The 19,337-nt window shown below is 46.8% G+C and overlaps 1 protein-coding gene across 3 annotated transcripts in view; it reads left to right on the top strand.

The window, feature by feature from the left end:
- afap1 (actin filament associated protein 1) overlaps window positions 1–19,337 on the top strand; it is a 342,584-nt gene that overhangs the window by 67,723 nt on the left and 255,524 nt on the right. Inside the window, exon 1 of one of the 3 annotated variants that reach the window (XM_072495956.1) lies at window positions 5,375–5,487. The exons of the other annotated variants lie outside the window; for them this stretch is intronic. The gene's annotated coding sequence lies outside the window, so the exon portion shown is untranslated. Of the gene's footprint in view, window positions 1–5,374; window positions 5,488–19,337 lie in introns of those variants that run through there. 3 annotated transcript variants of the gene reach the window in all.

Below are 19,337 nucleotides of genomic sequence, written 5' to 3'. Positions count from 1 at the left end.
ACCTGTTAATGCTGGAACACCATTGATAGATATTGTATGTTTTCTATTGGTCAAGCTGTTTGGTAGCTCCGCCCTGCAAGGCGGGGTATAAGAGCCCGTGCCGCCTCAGCAGCCTTCTTTCTGTACCTGAGCTGCTGGGGTAAACATCTAGCTTATTAAAGCCTTCAGTTGGACTACAACCTTGCTTTAGTGGTAATTGATCGTGCATCAACTATGTAGGAACTCTTGCTTCCCACTCAATTGTTTTGGCTCTTCAGTCATATTTAACAGCAGACGTATTCCATCTGTAGTCTCTGACATGGTTAGCACTGATAAGTCTGTGAACCATCTTTCACAGGCCAAAGAAGTGCAGGTTAGGTGGATTGGCCATGCTAAATTGCCCCATAGTGTCCAAAGATGTGCAAGTTAGGTGGGGTTCTGGGGTTACAAGGATAGGGCGGGGAATTGGGTCTAGGTAGGGCACTCTTTCAGAGGGTCAGTGTAGACTCGATGGGCTGAATGGCCTCGTTCTGCACTAGGAATTTTATGGTTCTATGGAGTGCTGATTTACCTACTTTGTTTCCTGCCCATCAGACAACTCTGTTCATGATACTACTTATGATCTTATCCCACATTTTTATGAAACAAGCCTCTTGTAAGTTATTCTATTGTAGGATTCTCAAAATCCATATACTCTGCATCTGGAGCATTCCCTCTTAACTATCTAATTGGTCACTTATTTTTTAACTTATTAAATTTGACAAACAGAACTTGCCTTTAACCAATCTGTGCTGGCTGGCCTTGATTACATGAGGCATTTAAAAATGCTGATTCATTGTATCATTTTAATTACTATTTGGTATCTCTTCTCCCGCATATCAGTTACTGGAGCAACAAACCCCCTTTAAATCTTTTTGGAATGAGTCAGCAGTAATAAACGCTACTATTTTTTAAGCAGTAGGTTAGGGTCAGAGGTTGAGATGATAAGGCTGTCAGCCCATTAATCATGTGGCCCTGGAGAAGACAATGGATTTGGGACATATTTGACGAAAGTGAGTTGGGAAACAGTGGAGAGAAAGGAGTTGGGAAACAGTGGAGAGAAAGGAGATATTAGAGCCAAAGTGATGTGGAGACAGTCACACACTTAGTTTGGCAAGTATTACAGTGAAGGTGACAGACGGGCAGTTACCATTGATGGCTTCTCTGTCTGTGCTTGTGGCCTGATGTCAGCAGATGGCATTAACACTTTTTGCCCCAGCCCATTACTGCCGAGTCTAGTATCTAATGCACCAGACAAGCCTTGCTCCTTTTTGTGTGCTTCCAGGGCTACTGTCTGCAATTTCCAACGTTATATACTGCATTTCTAATGCAATTACCCTTGTAAATCATACACTGACTGATTTAGGTTTCAGTTTTCTTGGAAACATAATCTCAAAACACAAACGTCTTCAAATTCCAGTTAAAAATATTAACTTATTCTGTTGTTTTAATAAAATGCCCTTGGTGATGAGCCTTCATTTATGTTTGCTTAGATTGTTTATTTTGAGTAGTCAGTGTTCAGAGGGCATTATCAGCTTCTTTGAAGCTGTTTGTCAGCTTTCCTCCATTTCTGGGTGGTGTGCTTCAAAGAGCTTTTGTGCGTTTTCAGCTAATTCCCTTCTGTACCTAAACCGGGGTGGGGAGGGGAAATTACTCCATTGAGCTTCTTGTATTGTATGAACCATTCTTTCCTGGTCAGTATTACAATATAATTCCAGTATCATCCAAAGGTACTATAAATTGGTTTGGATTAACTGCCACTGCCAACCTCTATTGCTTTCCCACACAAAATGGCTATTGACACTCCACTCCAGCAATACTTATTTTCTTGTTCTTGATCACTGAAATAAAAGGCAATCTTCTTAATATAAAGCAACTGCGATTATAATTTTAAATCATAGTTTGTCTCTAGATGCTCTTGTGAGTTAGATTATTGTTGTATTAATTTATTGGAGCATAGTCTATTATGAGGTGCCTAATGCTACTAATTGAATGGTTGGTTAACCTCAGAATAATTATAGTTATATAATTCACCCTTGACATTTCACCTGACATGCCAAAGGAAATCATTCAAACAGTTTCAGTATCTCTTAAGTGATGTAAAAATTATACCCCCTGGTTTACAAAGGAGCCCAAATATTTGGCATGGATAGGTTGCGTTGTGATTCCTTCTGATTATAGCTGATCATTGAACTCAATAGGCTGATCCCCCAACTCAATTGCCTGGTTCTACCTTCCCCCTATATCCTTTGCTATCCCCCTTGGAGGTGAAGCTGCCAGGTTCACATTTGTGTAGAGCCGTTGTAAATAATGTCAGCGGATGGAGATAGAGGGCTCAAAATCACCCGCACCCTGTCTTTTATAACAGGCTCCAGAATTTTCCTAGCACTGACATCAGGCTGACTGATCTACAATTACCTGCATTCCCTCCACCTGCCTTTTTTAAGTAGTGGGGTTACATTAGCTACCCTCCAATCTGTTAAGAACTATTCCATAGTCTATGGAATCTTGGAAGATGAAGACCAATGCATCCACTCTTTCTAGGGTCACTTCCTTAAGTACTCTAGATGTAGATTATTAGGCCCCTTTCGACAGCGAGTGGCTGAACATCTCCCGCAGGTGCGGAGCCAGTATTGCCGCAAACATCTTATAGAAGTTCACGGGAACCCATCTCGGTCCTGGTACCTTCCCCGACTGCACAGAGTTGATATTCTTCATGACTCTTCTCCTCCTCCCCCCCCCCCCCCCCCCCCACTGCTGGTATGTCCAGATCGATAAACAGTTTAATCCCCCCTGTGGGGACTCTTGCGGTGTACAGTCTCCAGTAGAAAGTTGCGAAGGCCTTGTTGATCTTATTTGGCACTGTGACTAGTCTACCATTCCTCTCTGTTATCTGCGCTATCTCCCTCGTGGCCGCCTGCTTTCTCAGCTAGTGTGCCAGTAGACAGCTGGTCTTGTCTCCATGTTCATAAAGTCCCCAATGTCTGGCAGAGCTGGTTCACCACTTTGCCCTTGGAAAGCAGATCAAATTTCTTTTGTAGTTTTCTCCTCTCCACCAGTAATTCTATGGTCGGAGCCATGGAGTACTGCCGGTCCACCTGCAATATGGAGTTGGTCAGCCATTGCCTAGCCGCTCTTTCTTTCCTGTCCCTGAGAGCCCTGAATGTTATAATTTCTCTCCTTACCCCCCCCCCCCCCCCCCCCCCCTGTTCTGGGTCACAAATAGGTCCTTGAGGAGGTTGGTGAATTGCCTGCATGTATTGTGGAAGCCTTCTTCTGACCCCTTGATGGTGAATTTTATTTTCTCCAATTTCAAGAATTCCGCTAAGTCAGACAGCCAGTCCGTGGCCTAAGGTGGCGCTGCTGATCTCCAGCCGTGCAGGAGTCTTGAGCAGGAGATCAGGGAGACAAAGGCTAGGGTGTCTGTCCCTCTCCCCATAAAGAGGTCTGGCACCCTGAAGACACCCTCATGTTCCCAAGAGAGAGCCACCTTTCATACGACTGCTCAGCTCATGGCCACCATCTGAAACCGTGATGAAGAATTCTATCATATTATGGCCGCTCATCTTCAAGGGGCCTCGTACAACTAGATTGCTAATTGTTCTTTTCTCATTACACAATACCCATTCTCCGATGGCATGTTCTCTAGTTGCTTCCTCATTGTATTGGTCCACAAAACTATCCTGTATACAATCCAGTAATTCCTCCTCTACAGTATTGTTACTAATTCGATTTGTCCAATCTATATGCAGATTTAAGTCATCCATAATTACAGATATCCCTTTACTGCATGCATCTCTAATCTCCTGTTTAATGCCATTCCTAACATAATCACTACAGTTTGGGGGACCATATAAAAATCCACAAGCGTTTTTTGCCCCGTTTCTTGGCTCAACCCATACAGATGCCACATTGTCGGAACTAATATATTTGTGGAGACCAGCATTGAACGGCCCAAGGTGAGGGAGTTAGATCCCACGCCTTGATTAGATCTCAGGAACGCATAATAGAGCAAGACTAGTTGTCTCACTCTCTAATATGCAGATTTGTTAAGACAGTGATTCCTCCCACAATGGCCGGGATTCACATTGCGGCATCTCACGAGATCACATTAGATCTCATGTGGTGTGGTGAGCCAAGTAGATCCTGGGAGTGGAATCGCCCGGCATCTACCGGTCGTGTTGTATTGTGTTGCGCTACTTTTCGGGCACAACGTGACCGGTAGATTCCGCCCCTCATCTTTCTGTACCTTTTTCCTTTATTTGCATTGTAAGCTTTGCATCTGTATTTTAGATAATGGGTGAGATTCTCTGGTCTCTGGTCTGCGCGGCATGTTACTCAGCAGCCGGAGGTGGCCCAGTGTTGGTTCTGCTGCTGTCAATGGAATTTCGCATTGAATCCACTCTAAACCTGTGGCATGAGTGCGCTGTCGGCGGGACTGGAAGATCCCACCTGCGTGAACAGCCGCAAGATCTTGTCAATTTTACCTCCGTCGCTTTCAGCAGTAGCCTTTGTAATAAACTGACCTTTTATTTTGTTTAAGGCTAAAAAAAATTCAATTGAATCCCTCCTAAATTACAAGGAGGCTATGTACACACATCCAAATTCTTAGATGACGGATTGAAAGAAATGCCTTTTACATGGTGGTGATAAGCTATTTTAGCACAATCATTAGCCTATATTAAATAAATTAGTGAATATACAGATTGAATTGATCTCCCACAAACCCACCACTCTGATATTACTTGCAATGAAAATATTCATTATCTCATTTTCCTGATGAGCTGCACCTTCGCACCATTTTATGTAAATTATGACTCTAGATAAGAAAATGTGCCAGTATTATATGAAACCAAAATTCAAAAATTAACATGAAAGACTTTAGTAGTCACAAATAAAGTACCTGCATTCAAGTAAAAATGTTAAATTAGGGAAATGCATACTGCTTCATACATATTGTCGGTTCATTGAATTTAGATAATAGTTTGATTATCTTTTAGTTAGCATATGTGATCAAGTCTCTCGAGGTACAAAAGCGCAAGACTCCATCTGCTCTTGGGAGTCAAGAATTGGATAGCTGCTGTGGCCTGCCTCAGCACAGATTTTCTGCAGCACCAGCCCTTAAACCCCTCTTAAAGCTCTTCTGTCATTAGAAAGTCAGAGCCAGTGATTCCAAACCTGGATTACTCCTGTAATACACCCAAGGAGATACACAAAGGGGCACAATGGCCAGGCACTGCGAGGCCAATTAAACAAGACTCTCTCTGTTACATCAGGATCATGTGGCTCATTGCTCAAAACATGGGAAATCCTTTACCAAAGTGACAGGATATGCTATTGCTTTTTCACTGTGTTTGAGAATAGCAGCACTGTTCTTTCAGTTCTTACAGAAGGTGAATTACTCAGCAGTTTCATTTACCTTTCAATTTTGTACCAGCTGTACACCAACCCATTATTTTTCTCCATAAGGTAAGCCGTAAATTGAAATGATCACATTTGCTTTCGATTGTCTGGGATTGATGTTTAGAACTCAAGTTATTTTAATTTAATGTTTTGATAATTGTAGAATTTCATTCAGATTTTGTTAATAGTGTTAAAATATCATGTTAAGTTTAATGTTTTGAATGATGGAAATTGAAGTTGGTGACTTAGTTCGGTTTTCACAAAGGAGCATTTAAACGGCTGGATCTTGTTTCACTCACCTGCAGTGGTATAATTCAAAAATAATGCAGTCTTTGTCTCCTCCAGATTTTTCTCATAGGCTGCAAATAAGTCCCGTCAACCATCACATTTGGTAGACTGTTGAACAGCAGCTTTGTAAGATTGAAAATTTGACACTCATTCAATTTAAATGAATATTAAATTGATATTTTGGTTGTATTGTATAAATTGGCAATAGCTGTTACAGACAGAAGTTAATTTGCAGAGTTGAATCGTGGGAGGCGAATAGGTTGCTTCCTGTGTAACCCATGTGGGATGAGCTGACTAGAGTGGTGCACATTGGCACACCTGAAGAGGTTGAAAGGGCGAGGTCGTAACTTCACAAATGCAGTTTGTGAAAGCTAAAATTAGCCAAGGAATGTGCAGGGAATGCCTTCCTTATTCATTTAGTGAAAGAACCCAGTTTTAGGAAACCAGTTAGGTAGGGCCTGGGCTATTTAAAGAGCCACTCAACAAATTGCAGCTGCGGTGTTTTTTGACTTGTGCTCTGGCAAAGTTGGTGGAGGTATTGTGCTGAATTATTTGAGTTTGATCACTTCTGCTAAGACAAGAGGGTGAGTGTCCGTCTTCCCCCCCCCCCCCCCGAGATGCGTATTCTGGTGGCGGAGTTGGTCTGCCATTGGCCGGCAGCGATATCTTCTGGTCTCACCGGTGCCTACGAGGTTTTGCATGCCCCTTGTCCTGTGTCGCTAGGGAATATGCCACGGGGGCTTGCCCCTTCATGACCAGAAGATCCCGCAGGCAGGAAGGACCAGAAAATTTGGCCAGAGAATAACATTGCCATTTATAGGTATGGGGACAACTGTTGCAGCCCCATCTGCAGTGCTACATGAGCAAGAAAGGAAGGGAAGGGAAATCTTTGAGGAGGGGAGGAAAGGGGTGGATGGAGTGTCTTCAGGGAGCACCAGTTGAGATGAGTCAGAAGCAATCCCCCAGGAGACTTTGCTTTACTGAGGAAGTGCTAAGTAACACAGTTGTGCAACCTCTTTCACAAGCACCTGAAGCCTCAAACCAGAGCACAGTCAACCTCCCAGTGGCTGTGAAGATCACCATTGATCTTGTATTCTTCACAATCCGTTCCCTCCAGGTGGGAGCTGGCAACTTGCTGCAGTTCATCGTGCATAGCAGCATCGGAGTTGACAGAGGCACTTCACAGCTAGAGAGGAAATATCACCCTTTTCTCCCTGAAAAGAGAAGACCAGGATGAAAAAGCCTGTGAGTTTGCCATGAAAGCAGGATTTCCGAAGGTGCAGGGCACTACTGACTGCATGCATGTGGCTCTGGGGTGCTCCCATGTCAATGAGGAGCAATACTGCAACCACGAGGCACATCACTATGTCAATGTACCGTTGGTGTGTGACCATGCCAAGAAATTCATCTTGATGAATGCCTGCTATCCTATTAGAATCCAGATGCTTTCATCTTACAACGGTCATCAATTCCTAGTACCTTTGGCCTCCCACACAGTAGGATCCTGGCAAGCGATCACAAGGAAACAATATTGGATATCAAACAAAAATGATTAATACACCATAACAGGACGGGATTCTCCATCCAGCCAGCCAATGGAATTTCCCATTGTGGGCAGCCCCCACTGTTGGGAAATCCCCGGGCATGGGTGCACTGCCGGTGCAACGGAAAATCCAGTCCAGGGTTTTTATTGCCACAGAGCTCCCCGTTAAGGGTTCAGCCCTGCCCCCTCATCAGGGGCGATCGTATTCATGTGAGGCCACGACGAACCGAATGGTCCAGACCCCGTGACCTCCGTGTGAGTTATAACACACACACCAAGATGGCAGCTGAAGAAAAGATATTACTTCCAAACACAGTTCATGACCACCTTCCATCATCCCATCACACAAGGTCAGACCGTCTTCAACAAGCCACCATCAAGACCATGGAGCAAGGCAGTGGGGGCCTAAAGCAAGGATTTCTCTGGTTAGATCACTCCGGATTGGCGGGGTGGAGGGGGGGGGGGGGGGGTGGAAGGACTCTGCAGTACAGGTTTGAGAGGGTCTCCATATTTGAGGTGGTGTGCTGCATCCTCCACAAATTTCCAATTCCGAGAACTCCACCCTACTAAACTCCTAGGATCCAAAAACACCATAGGGTGGAGGGGGTAAGGGAGGAGGAGATCACGTCCATCACATGCAACTGGACAGATTGAGAAGGATCACATGGTAAGGCTTCACTTCACTTAATATGAACTACCCTATCCCAACATTGAGTCACTGGCTGGGATTCTCTGTTCCGGATTAGCGGAGAATCGTGACTGGTCCTGATAGTGTGGCATGCTAGCACAGTGGTTAGGGTGGCATGGTGCCATAGTGGTTAGAGTGGCACAGTAGTTAGGTCAACATGGCACAGTGGTTGGTGCAGGGATCCGGGTTAGATTCTGACCTTGGGTGACTGTGTGGAGTTTCACATTCACCCAGTGTCTGTGTGGGTTTCCTCTGGGTTCTCCAATGCAGTTTAGGTGGATTGGCCATTCTAAATTACCCTTTGGTGTCCAAAAGGTTAGGCGGGGACGCTGGGATACGGGGATGGGGTGGGGACATGAGCATAGGTAGGGTGCACTTTTGGAGGGTCAGTGCAGACTCGATGGGCCAAATGGCCTCCTGCACTGTAGTGATTCTATGATGGGTGGTGCAGCGGCTAGCACTGTTGCCTCAGTGCCAAGGATCCAGGTTCAATTCTGGCCTTGGGTGATAGTGTGAAGTTTGCACTTTCTCAGTATGTCTGCGTGGGTTTCCTCCGGGTGTTCCGGTTTTCTCTTGCAGTCCAAAGATGTACAGGTTAAATGGATTGGCCATGCAAAATGTACCCCTTGGTGTCCAAAGATGTGCAGGTTAGGTGGGGTTATGGGTATAGAGTGGGGAGTGGGCCTCGGTAGGGTGCTCTTTCAGAGTGTTGGTGCAAACTCGATGGGACAAATGGCCTCCTGCATTATAGGGATTCTCTGAAGTGCCAGTATCGGGCGTCCATTTTAAGTGTGCCCGATCCAAGCAACCAGGTCCTCCTTCCCCTGCTGACATGATGGAGGGTACCACCATCCCTTCATCCTTGCCCCCTCCCCTCCCAAACCACAGGAATAAGAGGTCACCCCACCCCCAGACCATGCAGACATGAAGGTGCCCTGACCTCTCTTCAGGCTTCCCCCCCCCCCCCCCTTCAGAACCCGCATTGCATCTACCATGGCACCTACACCCTGGCTGTGACACCATAACCTGGCACAGTGGACCTTGTGGGGGGGTTCAAGGGGGTTATTCCATAGCTAATGTGACCCTCTGCTGCTGCAAGGCTGCAGAAGGGGGCTCCCCCAAGGGTGCTGGGTGGGCTTGGGCTGTCGGCGAGGGGTTGGCCCCTGGACCCTCCCCCAGGACGGGGGTCCCGTGTATGGACAGCCGCTTCCAGCCGTGAGCAACCTGAAGGTCACCCTTGGCATGGTGATCCCGGGCAGGCCTCTGCTCAACAGCATCCTCCTGGTCTGAGTTATTTAACTATGAAGTGGCCTCCTCAGCCTGAACTGCACTGCCTGACCATCTAAGAGCATTCCAGGCAGCCCAGTGAAGAAGCAATGCAGGAACTCTTTCCTAACATCTGCTACCTCGGGTGAAAACCTTTAAAACTGCACCTGTTGCAAGTGTCAGAGGCTTCCTCAAAAGCCCACACTTAAAGGCTTCAAATCCCCACGATCCTTTGAAATGCTAAGCATCGAATCAATTTCACAGAGCAATACCTTTCACTAGCCTGTGATTGACGGCTTAATGGTTCAGACACAGCTGCTGAGAATTCTGTTTATTTATCCCGAAATATAACAGACTTCCCGCCCATTAATTGCATGCAGATCAGCAAATTGCATTTTCCCCCCGGCACGGGATGGGTAACCCACTACGGGCGATGGCACGGGAATGAAGACTAGGGACAGGTTTGCCACCAGGCCACGATCCAGTTTTTCAGCAGACACTCCACTGTCTTCCTGATCGGGGTTCCCGATCAAGGTGGCGGGGAGTGGAGAATCCTGGCCTCCATTCCTATTTCCACATCAGATTCCCCTTCATGGAGCTTCCTTGTTGCATCCCTCAATAAAGGCCAACAGCAAAATCCTTTGTGCATCAACTTCATTCAGAAATATCTCAATAATACAAATAGGAACTCTTCACCCTCGTGCAAAGTTGTTCATTGGTGTTGTTCATCAGATGAGAGATTTTAATCAGATGGACATCTAGACCCTGCAGCAGCCTATTTAATGAAGGATGCACCTCCAGACTGACACACGGTGGCCATGCCAAAAGTAAGTAGAAAATGTTACAGGATAAACAATAGGTAGAAAATATTAAAAACCTGTAGCCTTGCTCCATGAAGGTACATGGTTAAAAAGGCACCCATTGAAAGAAGTGAAAGCATGTTGGAATATTTTAGTTGCTGCACCACAACTAGATGCTGTGGAGGGATGAGTTGCTGCTACTAAAGGTATTGTTTGACAGGGCTGTTGTTGCAATGCAGTGCCCTATTGCTCACCTTTTAGTCTTGTCCCTCAATCCCAATCCATCTCTGGGCAAAGTTTCAGCTCATTCTTTACATCTGTTTTGTATCATGGGGCAAATATGGTGACCTGATCACCTCAAGATTGGTGAGCATTCAAATCCTATCGCCCTAGTGCATCCCGTTTGTGCCTGTTTTGTGAGTGCCCTTGCCTGGCCTAGTAAGCTATCAAGTTGAGAGGACTTTTGAAAAAAAAGAGACCAGAGAACAAAGAAGAACTTAGAATATTCAAAGGGATGTTCTGTCGTGTAGTCTTCAAATTTCGTAATGAAAGATGTGAAGAAGCCTGTAGCATATGCTTCACTCAAACACTTAACAAAGTCAGAGCAAAATTACTTACAAGTTGAGAAAGAGACATTAGAGATCATAAAAGCTGTTACTAAGTTCCACAAATACTTGTCTGGTGAGAAGTTCACTTTGTTAGCTGACCACTAGGCCCATACAATCATATTTGGGCCAAAGAAGGGAGCACCAGCCTTAGCAGCATCATGGCTTCACAGAGAGGATACTCGGTGAGTCTTATTTTAAATGCTATTGACGTTCCTGGGCCTTTTTTTAACTTTAATGGCCAGACTTTGGCCTTGTTACATTCAAGCAGCTCTCGCTCAATGATTGTGTTTTATATCACCCTTTTGGACTCTAAACTTTCCCCAGTCTTCCACACTCCAGCAGATGTCTGCTGGCTGATGGTGGCCTCTGTCATAATATGCACCCATGCACATCATGAGGTAAAAGCAGGCAGTGACAGACACCCAGGTGAGCCAATCACAAGACAGGACACCAGAGGGGGACTTACACCTATAAAAAACACAAGGCATCAGCACTCTGCCTCTTTCCACTGGTGATAGCTATAGTGATAGTCAGGGTGTACAAATCATTCAACACCTCCAACACTTGGATCAGAGCTAGCCTGGTCTAGATAGTTAGCTTTAGTTTACTTAGGGTAGTAGAGAGTCAACCCACAGGCAGCTGTGTGTTTTATTGCTAGAATTCAATCAATCTTTTATTGAACCAACGCCTTCGTTTGGTGTATACTTGATCAGTTAATTGCATCGTGTGCAATCCGTGTTACCCCAGGGTGAACAACACGACATGATACCAGACGTGGCTACTGCCTCTCGGTAATTTACCGTTGAAAATTCTCTGAAGATCAGCAACTGCCTTCCTGTGGCATGGAAAAGATCCAGGCAGCTCCGCATCTCCGGGAACCATGGTGCCAACTGGCGGGCCTTCAAGCAAAAATTCAGCCTATACCTTGAGGCCTTGGGCCTCGAAAGTGCCTCCGATGCACGAAAAATCACCCTGCTGTTGTCTACTGCAGGGGACCAGGTCATCCTAATCTTCAATTTGCTCACTTTCTCCGACGGTGAGGACAAGGCAAAGTTCCAGACTGTCCTCGCAAAATTCGACAGTCACTGCGAGGTCGAGACAAACGAAAGCTTTGAGCGGTATGTATTCCAGCAGCGCCTTCAGGGTAAGGACGAGCCTTTTCAGTCTTTTCTTACTCAGGTTCGCATTCTAGTGCAATCCTGCAACTACGGAGACACCGCTGACTCCCTCATCAGGGATCAGATTGTGTTTGGCGTCCACTCCGACGCCCTGCGGGAGCAGCTCCTAAAAATAATGACCTTGCCAGTGGCTATCGAGACATGCAAAGTCCACGAATTGTCGAAAAATCGCTATTCCCGCCTGAAGTCGGCAGAGCAGGACCAACTCTCCTCCCATGAGGCTGAAAGTGCACAGGCCATTGCCCGAATCAGGGGCCTGGGCATCGATGAAGGCAGCTATTTCGCGCGCTTTTCCAGGGCTCCCACGCATGCGCACCACGGTCGGGAAAACGAAGCGGCCAAAGACTACTCTGTGCAAGTGCAAGCGGCGGCTGACCGCACTGCGCAGCCGTGACGATGCACCGAATGTCACGACGCCGACGTAATGATGTGCCCCAACTGTGGCACTGCCCATTTAAAGCGGCAATGCCCCGCGAGAGGCAAGCGATGTCTCAACTGCAAGGAGCTTGGCCATTATGCTGCTCTGTGCAGATCTGCACACCCGACAGGGGGCCAGTGGTACCAGGTCCAACGAAAACTAGTTCGAAGTGTGCAGCAAGGGCTGCTGGACTTGGAACCGGATCCCATCACCGATCCAGAGGATGACTGCCTGGAGTCCACGTATCAAGTGGGCATCATCACCATGCATAACCATGCCTCCTCACTTTCACTAACGCACACACCCATCCTCAATGTGGATTCTGCGGACGAGTGGCGTGCCACAGTACAGGTCAACAATTGTAGCATCCGGTTCAAGCTCGACACCGGTGCTTCGGCCAATCTAATATCCAAAGCAGATCTGGCTCGCATCCGGAGCAACCTACCATTCTTCCACCGGTTTGCCAGTTGCTCGACTACAATGGGAATGCCATCACGGCGCTAGGGTCCTGTCACCTGCAAGTATCCAACAGGGCCGTCAAGGCCACTTTGCGGTTTGAGATCGTCCAGCCCGGCAAGGCTTCTTTGTTGGGTGCCCGAGCATGCAAGCTCCTCCAGCTAGTTCAGCGTGTACACGCCATGTCCTCAGCTGACAACACTCTGCAAGCCGACATTGAGGAGCTCCTACTGAAGTACCCGGATATGTTCACAGGGATGGGCACGCTGCCCTACCGCTATAAAATTCTGCTCAGGCCTGTCATCCATGCGCCGCGCCGGGTGCCGGCGCCCCTCAAAGACCGTCTGAAGGCGCAACGGCAGGATCTCCAGGTTCAAGGGATAATATCTAAGGTGACGGAACCAACTGACTGGGTCAGCTCGATGGTCTGCGTCAAGAAGCCCTCGGGAGAACTGCGCATTTGCATCGATCCCAAGGATCTGAACTGCAACATTATGAGGGAACACTATCCGATCCCGAAGCAGGAGGAGCTGACGAGTGAAATGGCGCATGCCAAATATTTTACAAAGCTGGACGCATCGAAGAGCTTCTGGCAGATACAGCTGGACAAGTCCAGCCGGAAGCTATGCACATGCAACACTCCCTTCGGGAGATATTGCTGCAACCGAATGCCATTTGGCATTGCGTCGGCCTCCAAAATCTTTCATCGAATAATGGAGCAAATGCTCGAGAACATTGACGGTGTACGGGTCTATGTTGACGATGTCACCATCTGGTCCACGACCCTGGAGGAACATGCTGCCCGTCTGCAGCAGGTCTTCAGGCGCATACATGCCAACGGCCTGAAGCTCAACAAAACTAAATGCTCCTTTGGCAGGTCGTCAATTAAATTTCTGGGCGATCAGACAAAGTCCAGGCAATTGACACGATGAAGACTCCAGAGGACAAGAAGGCAGTCCTCCGCTTCTTGGGGATGGTGAACTTTCTGGGGAATTTCATTCCCAATCTCGTGTCACACACCACGGCCCTCAGACACCTTGTGAAAAAGTCTGCCACTTTCCAGTGGCTGCCCGCACATCAAGAAGAGTGGCTTGATTTGAAAGCAAAGCTAACCACCGCTCCTGTTCTAGCCTTCTTTGACCCAGCAAGGGAGACCAAGATCTCCACAGACGCCAGCCAGGACGGCATTGGGGCGGTGTTCCTGCAGAAGGACAACACCTTGTCCTGGGCTCCAGTGTCCTACGCGTCCAGGGCCATGACTCCCACTGAGCAACGCTATGCTCAAATTGAGAAAGAATGCCTGGGCCTGTTCACTGGCATCGTGAAAATCCACGATTATGTCTATGGTCTCCCGACCCTTACCGTGGAGACGGACCACTGACCCCTGGTGCACATTATACACAAGGACTTAAATGACATGACACCCAAGCTCCAGTGCATTCTCCTTCGGCTCCTCTGGTATGATTTTAAACTGGTTTACACACCTGGGAAGGAGCTAATCATCGTGGATGCCCTTTCCTGTGCCATCACCTCACCATGTGAGCAGGTAGACTTCATGCACGACATCGAGGCGCAGGTGAAACTGTGTGCCAGCTCCCTCCTGTCATCCGACGACCGACTCTGCATCATTCAGGAGGAGACCGCTAAGGACCCTCTGCTGCAGTGGGTCATACATCACCTCACGAATGGCTGGCAGAAAGGGCAATGCCCCCAATACTATAATGTAAAGGATGACCTAACTGTTGTCAAGAGGATCCTTCTGAAATTGGATTGCATAGTCATCCCGCGCAGCCTCCAGAGCTTGGTGCTCACGTAGATACACGAGGGTCACCTCGGCATTGGGAAGTGTAGGCGCAGGGTCCGGCAAGCTGACTATTGGCCCGGCATCAATGAGGACATCTCAAACATGGTCCTCAACTGCATGACATGCCAGCAGTTCCTGCCAGCTCAGCCCAAAGAGACGTTCCACCAGCATGAGCTTGTGACCTCTCCGTGGTCTAAAGTTGCTGTGGACCTCTTTCACCTCAACAGGCGTGACTACGTCCTGATAATTGATTACTTCTCCAGTTACCCTGAGGTAGTGAAACTATCGGACCTAACATCCTGGACCGTAACACGGGCCTGCAAAGAGGCATTCGCCAGGCATGGAATTCCGCTCACAGTCATGAGCGACAACGGTCCCTGTTACTTCAGTCAAGAATGGTCCAACTTTGCAAAGCAATACCACTTCCAGCTCATCACCTCGAGCCCGCATTACCCACAATCTAATGGGAAGGTCGAAAAAGGGGTCCACGTCGTGAAGCAAATGCTCTGTAAGGTTGCGGACTCAGCTTCGGACTTCAATCTCGCTCTTTTTGGCACCCCTTTGTCCAATGGGTTATCTCCGGCTCAGCTCCTAATGAATCGTAACCTGCGGATGACTGTCCCGGCCATTCATGTATCTGACCTGGATCACCTTCCAGTGTTGCAAAAGATGCAGCAGATCAGAACCAGGCAAAAGATCACATATGATGCTCACGCTACGGATCTGCCGCTCCTCTCTCCGAAGGATATTGTTCGCATTCAGTTGCCTGGTGGCGGCTGGTCAGCTCCTGCTGTTGTGGTTCGACAGGCGGATGGATCGATTGTAAGGCCCAACAAAAGGGCGCTACGCAAACTTGCATTCCCAACACCGGATCTCACTTTCCTAGATGTCACTTTGCCCGACCCGGACACCTCGCTCCATGAGGCCACCAGCCTGGCTGCATGCCAACTGGTCAAGACACCATCATCTCCACCTCTCAGGCGGTCCACGAGAATCCGTTGACAGCCTCAACGATTGGACTTATAAATAATTCCCTGTATAAATATATATATATATATATATATGTTTGTGCACGCTAGACACCTTACATGTACATATCCATCCACTCACTGATTTTTGTATATAGTTACTCTTGTAAATATGTCGTTTCTGCTCTTAAGCAGCCGACAACTTTTTTTTAAAAGGGGGAATGTCATAATATGCACCCATGCACATCGAGGTAAAAGCAGGCAGTGACTACAGACACCCAGGTGAGCCAATCAATGTACAGAACAGAACACGACCAATCACCAGACAGAACAACAGAGGGGGACTTACACCTATAAAACACACGAGGCATCAGCACTCTGCCTCTTTCCACTGGTGATAGCTATAGTGATAGTCAGGGTGTACAAATCATTCAACATCTCCAACACGTGGATCAGAGCCTGCTCTAGATAGTTAGCTTTAGTTTACTTGGGGTAGTAGAAAGTCAACCCACAGGCAGCTGTGTTTTGTTGCTAGAGTTCAATAAATCTTTTATTGAACCAACGTCTTCGTTTGGTGTATACTTGATCAGTTAATTGCATCGTCTGCAATCAGTGTTACCCCAGGGTGAATAACACAACAGCCTCTTTTCTTTTGCTGGCTAACACTTTGCTGCCAGCCAGTATTTGAGGAAGAAATTGATTCCTGCTACTAGTAGATCATGGACAATTTCTACCATGACATGGCCTCAAACAAGGTCAACCATAGGTGAACCCTCCATATCCTCCTCCCACTTCACTGATCAGAGCTTTGGCCATCAAGGAGGACTTGGGCAGGGGAAGTTGGGGGCATGGGTTTAAGTTACCTCCAGCACTAAGGACTTAATGGCCCATTTGTCCCAGAACAGTATAATGGACTTACGCACATTTGGGAATCATTGGGTTACCTATCTCTCACTCCTCTGTAAAACATGCCTCTTCATTCACCTGAGGAAGGAGCAGCACTCTAAAAGCTAGTGATATCGAAACAAACCTGTTGGACTTTAACCTGGTGTTGTAAGACTTCTTACTCTGTAAAACAGAAAGGTGTTTTGATTTGTTTTCCTCTTCTTAAGCAATGGCGGATTTCCCAACCCCATAATTTTTGTGTGATCCAAATTCCTATTATTAAGCCCACAGCAAACTCAAGATAGGACAAACTGTTAGTTTATTTTCGCACAGGCTCATAACACAAAATGGAGGTTGCAATATCGCCTCCGCACTTAGACAGACAGTAAAGAGAGAGATAGGGAAAATAAGGCTTTACAGAACCGGGACCACAGAGAAAATAAATATTGGCTGGGATTTTCCGGACCCCCGTGACAGGTTTTCCTTCAGCGGGGTGGCTGGCCATTGGCAGGATCTCCAGTCCTGCAAAGTCAATGGCCATTTGCATTTCTTGCCACCGGGGAATTTGCCATTGGGGGTCAACTTCAGCAGGGTTCCAGAGTCCAATGAGATATTCTTTCACTGAGGCCGGTGGGTTGAAATCCGATGCTGGATAATTCGTTTTTCCAGTGGTGCTGACTTCACACAATGAGATGGGCATGCAAAAATGAATCAGCCTTGTAGATGATAGTAAAGAATTCTCAGCAGAAGCAGAGTCGATGGGGGCCCAGTCTCTCACCTGGGCAGAGCACCTGGTCTGTGAGGCTGCTAATTAGATGGTAACCGCAGACTGAGCTTTTAAGTTCAACAAAGCAATATTATTGTTTCACAAGCCAGAGGCCAATGTCACATGGCTTGCACCTCTTTACCATCTTTGACAAAGAATGTTATCACTTGTCTGGATTCCAAAGACTGTTAAATGTCTCAGCCATTAGGAATTGAAAGAAAGGTTGTGGGGTATTGTCTTAGTTGATGATCCATCTCCTTTGGGCCAGCCTGGATTATTGAAGTAAGATGGCCTTTGTATAGCTCTGTTTGAAGTTGAGCTGTGCAGTCCACAGAGAGTTGTTAGGGCTCCTCATAGATAACAAGCTGTGAGGTTTCCTGAAACTGCCATGTGGCTCCTTCTGTTCTGAGATCACAGATAGACACAATTTCAGCCATGTTCATTTTTTTTAAAATTGGAAATATCAATGAGCACATCTAAATTTTTTTAAATATATGCACACTATGAGGCCGTTGACAGTAGTCAAAGTTCAGGATTGACACAGTTAGAAATGTGGAGAGAGCAAAGTCAAGCTAATGGATAGTGAAGGAAATACCTGGACAGAAAGAACAATGAAACCAGATAGGTTGATTGAAGGTATGTAGGAAGAACAAAGAAATAAAGTGTTCCTTTCATTATTACTTGTCAAGTTATATTTTTGTTGAAGGCATAGAGGATTTGAGTACAGGAATAAAGACGTTGTGCTACAGTTATATAGAGCCTCAATGAGACTGCAACTGGAGTATTGCATGCTGTTTTAGTCTCCTTGCCTAAGGAAATACATACTTACCATAGAGAGAGTGTATTGAAGGTTTACTAATTTAATTCCTGGGGTGGGCGATTGTCCCATGAGGAACGATTAATCTTTATTCTGTGGAGTTTAGAAACATGCAAAATTCTTACAGGGCAAAACAGGGTATTTGCAGGAATTATGTTACCTCTGGCTTCGGAGTGAGGGGAGGAAGGGGTGGGGTCTAGAATTAGGGGACACAGTCTCATAATAAGGGGCAGGCCATTTTACACTGAGACTAAGAGAAATTTCTCCAGTCAGAGGGTGGTGAATCGATTGGAATTCTCTGACTCGCAGGGCTTTGGAAGCTCAGTCATTGAGTATGTTCAAGACTGAGATTGATAGATTTCTACATATTAAAAACATCAGGCGGGATTCTCCATACCAGGAAAGCTGAATCGGACGTCGGGACTGTGGCATTATACGAATGTACAGCATGTGAAGAGTTAATGTTATGTTAAAACTAGCCACTCGAGGGAGCTAAGGGGCAGTACTATGATTGCACTGGCTCTTCGATTTCTGGGAGAGTGAGATGGAGAGGGTCGATTAGAGAGAGACTAGAGTGCATTGTAGAGCTAATAAGATAATGTTATTGTAGTTAGAATAGTAGTTCATAATAGTTAGATAGTATTAGTGAGTGTAGTTTATTAATATATTTTGTTGACCATAGGAATAAGTGTTGAACTCTAAATCAAGTAGTGTAAATAAAATTAGCTTAGTTCATGAAAAGAACTTCAAGTGTCTTTGTGATCACTATGCTTTCCATCCTGAAGTCAACAAAGATCACCACCAGGACAACATCGGGATCGATGCCGGATGTGAACCCAATAGTGATGCTCTGGCCCCACCACTGGCAGTGGGAACACGATCTATGATCGCGTGTCGGCGGGGGGGATATAAATGAATGCAAATAGGTCTTAATGATACATTTGCATCCATTTAGCAGGCCCGGCATCCTGTGCTCCGGCTCTCCATGATTCTCTGGTCCCCGTGGCCGGGAATCACGTGGGTATGGATCACTTGTGGTCTCCACCAGCGTGGCCCGGACGTGGTGGACCGTATGGTGGGCCAAGGGAGTAATCCCCCTAAGGTGGTACACCTAGGTCCACCGCGAAATCACCTATGCCCGGGCCATGCTGGCATCTGAGCCCAACCAAGGCCTCCATTTACCCCCCCCCCACAGTGCACTGCCTGCCCATCACCCCTCTACCAGGATTCCCCCAGGGACCCCTGTAATAGGATATTCTTTCCCCAGGGACCCCTGTAATAGGGGGATATCCCCCCCCCCCATAGGGACCCCCTACCTAGAGACCCAGAATTGAGACCCTTGTCTGGAATCTAGAGAGCAGTACAGACGGGGGCAGTGAGAAGAATTACAACTGTAACACTTCTCTTGCAGCACCATGGGTACATTCCTAG

The sequence above is a fragment of the Scyliorhinus torazame genome, chromosome 3, assembly GCF_047496885.1.
Source record: "Scyliorhinus torazame isolate Kashiwa2021f chromosome 3, sScyTor2.1, whole genome shotgun sequence".
Taxonomy (NCBI): domain Eukaryota; kingdom Metazoa; phylum Chordata; class Chondrichthyes; order Carcharhiniformes; family Scyliorhinidae; genus Scyliorhinus; species Scyliorhinus torazame.
Note: the sequence above shows the minus strand (reverse complement) of the source record. Positions and strands in the feature narration are given on the sequence as shown.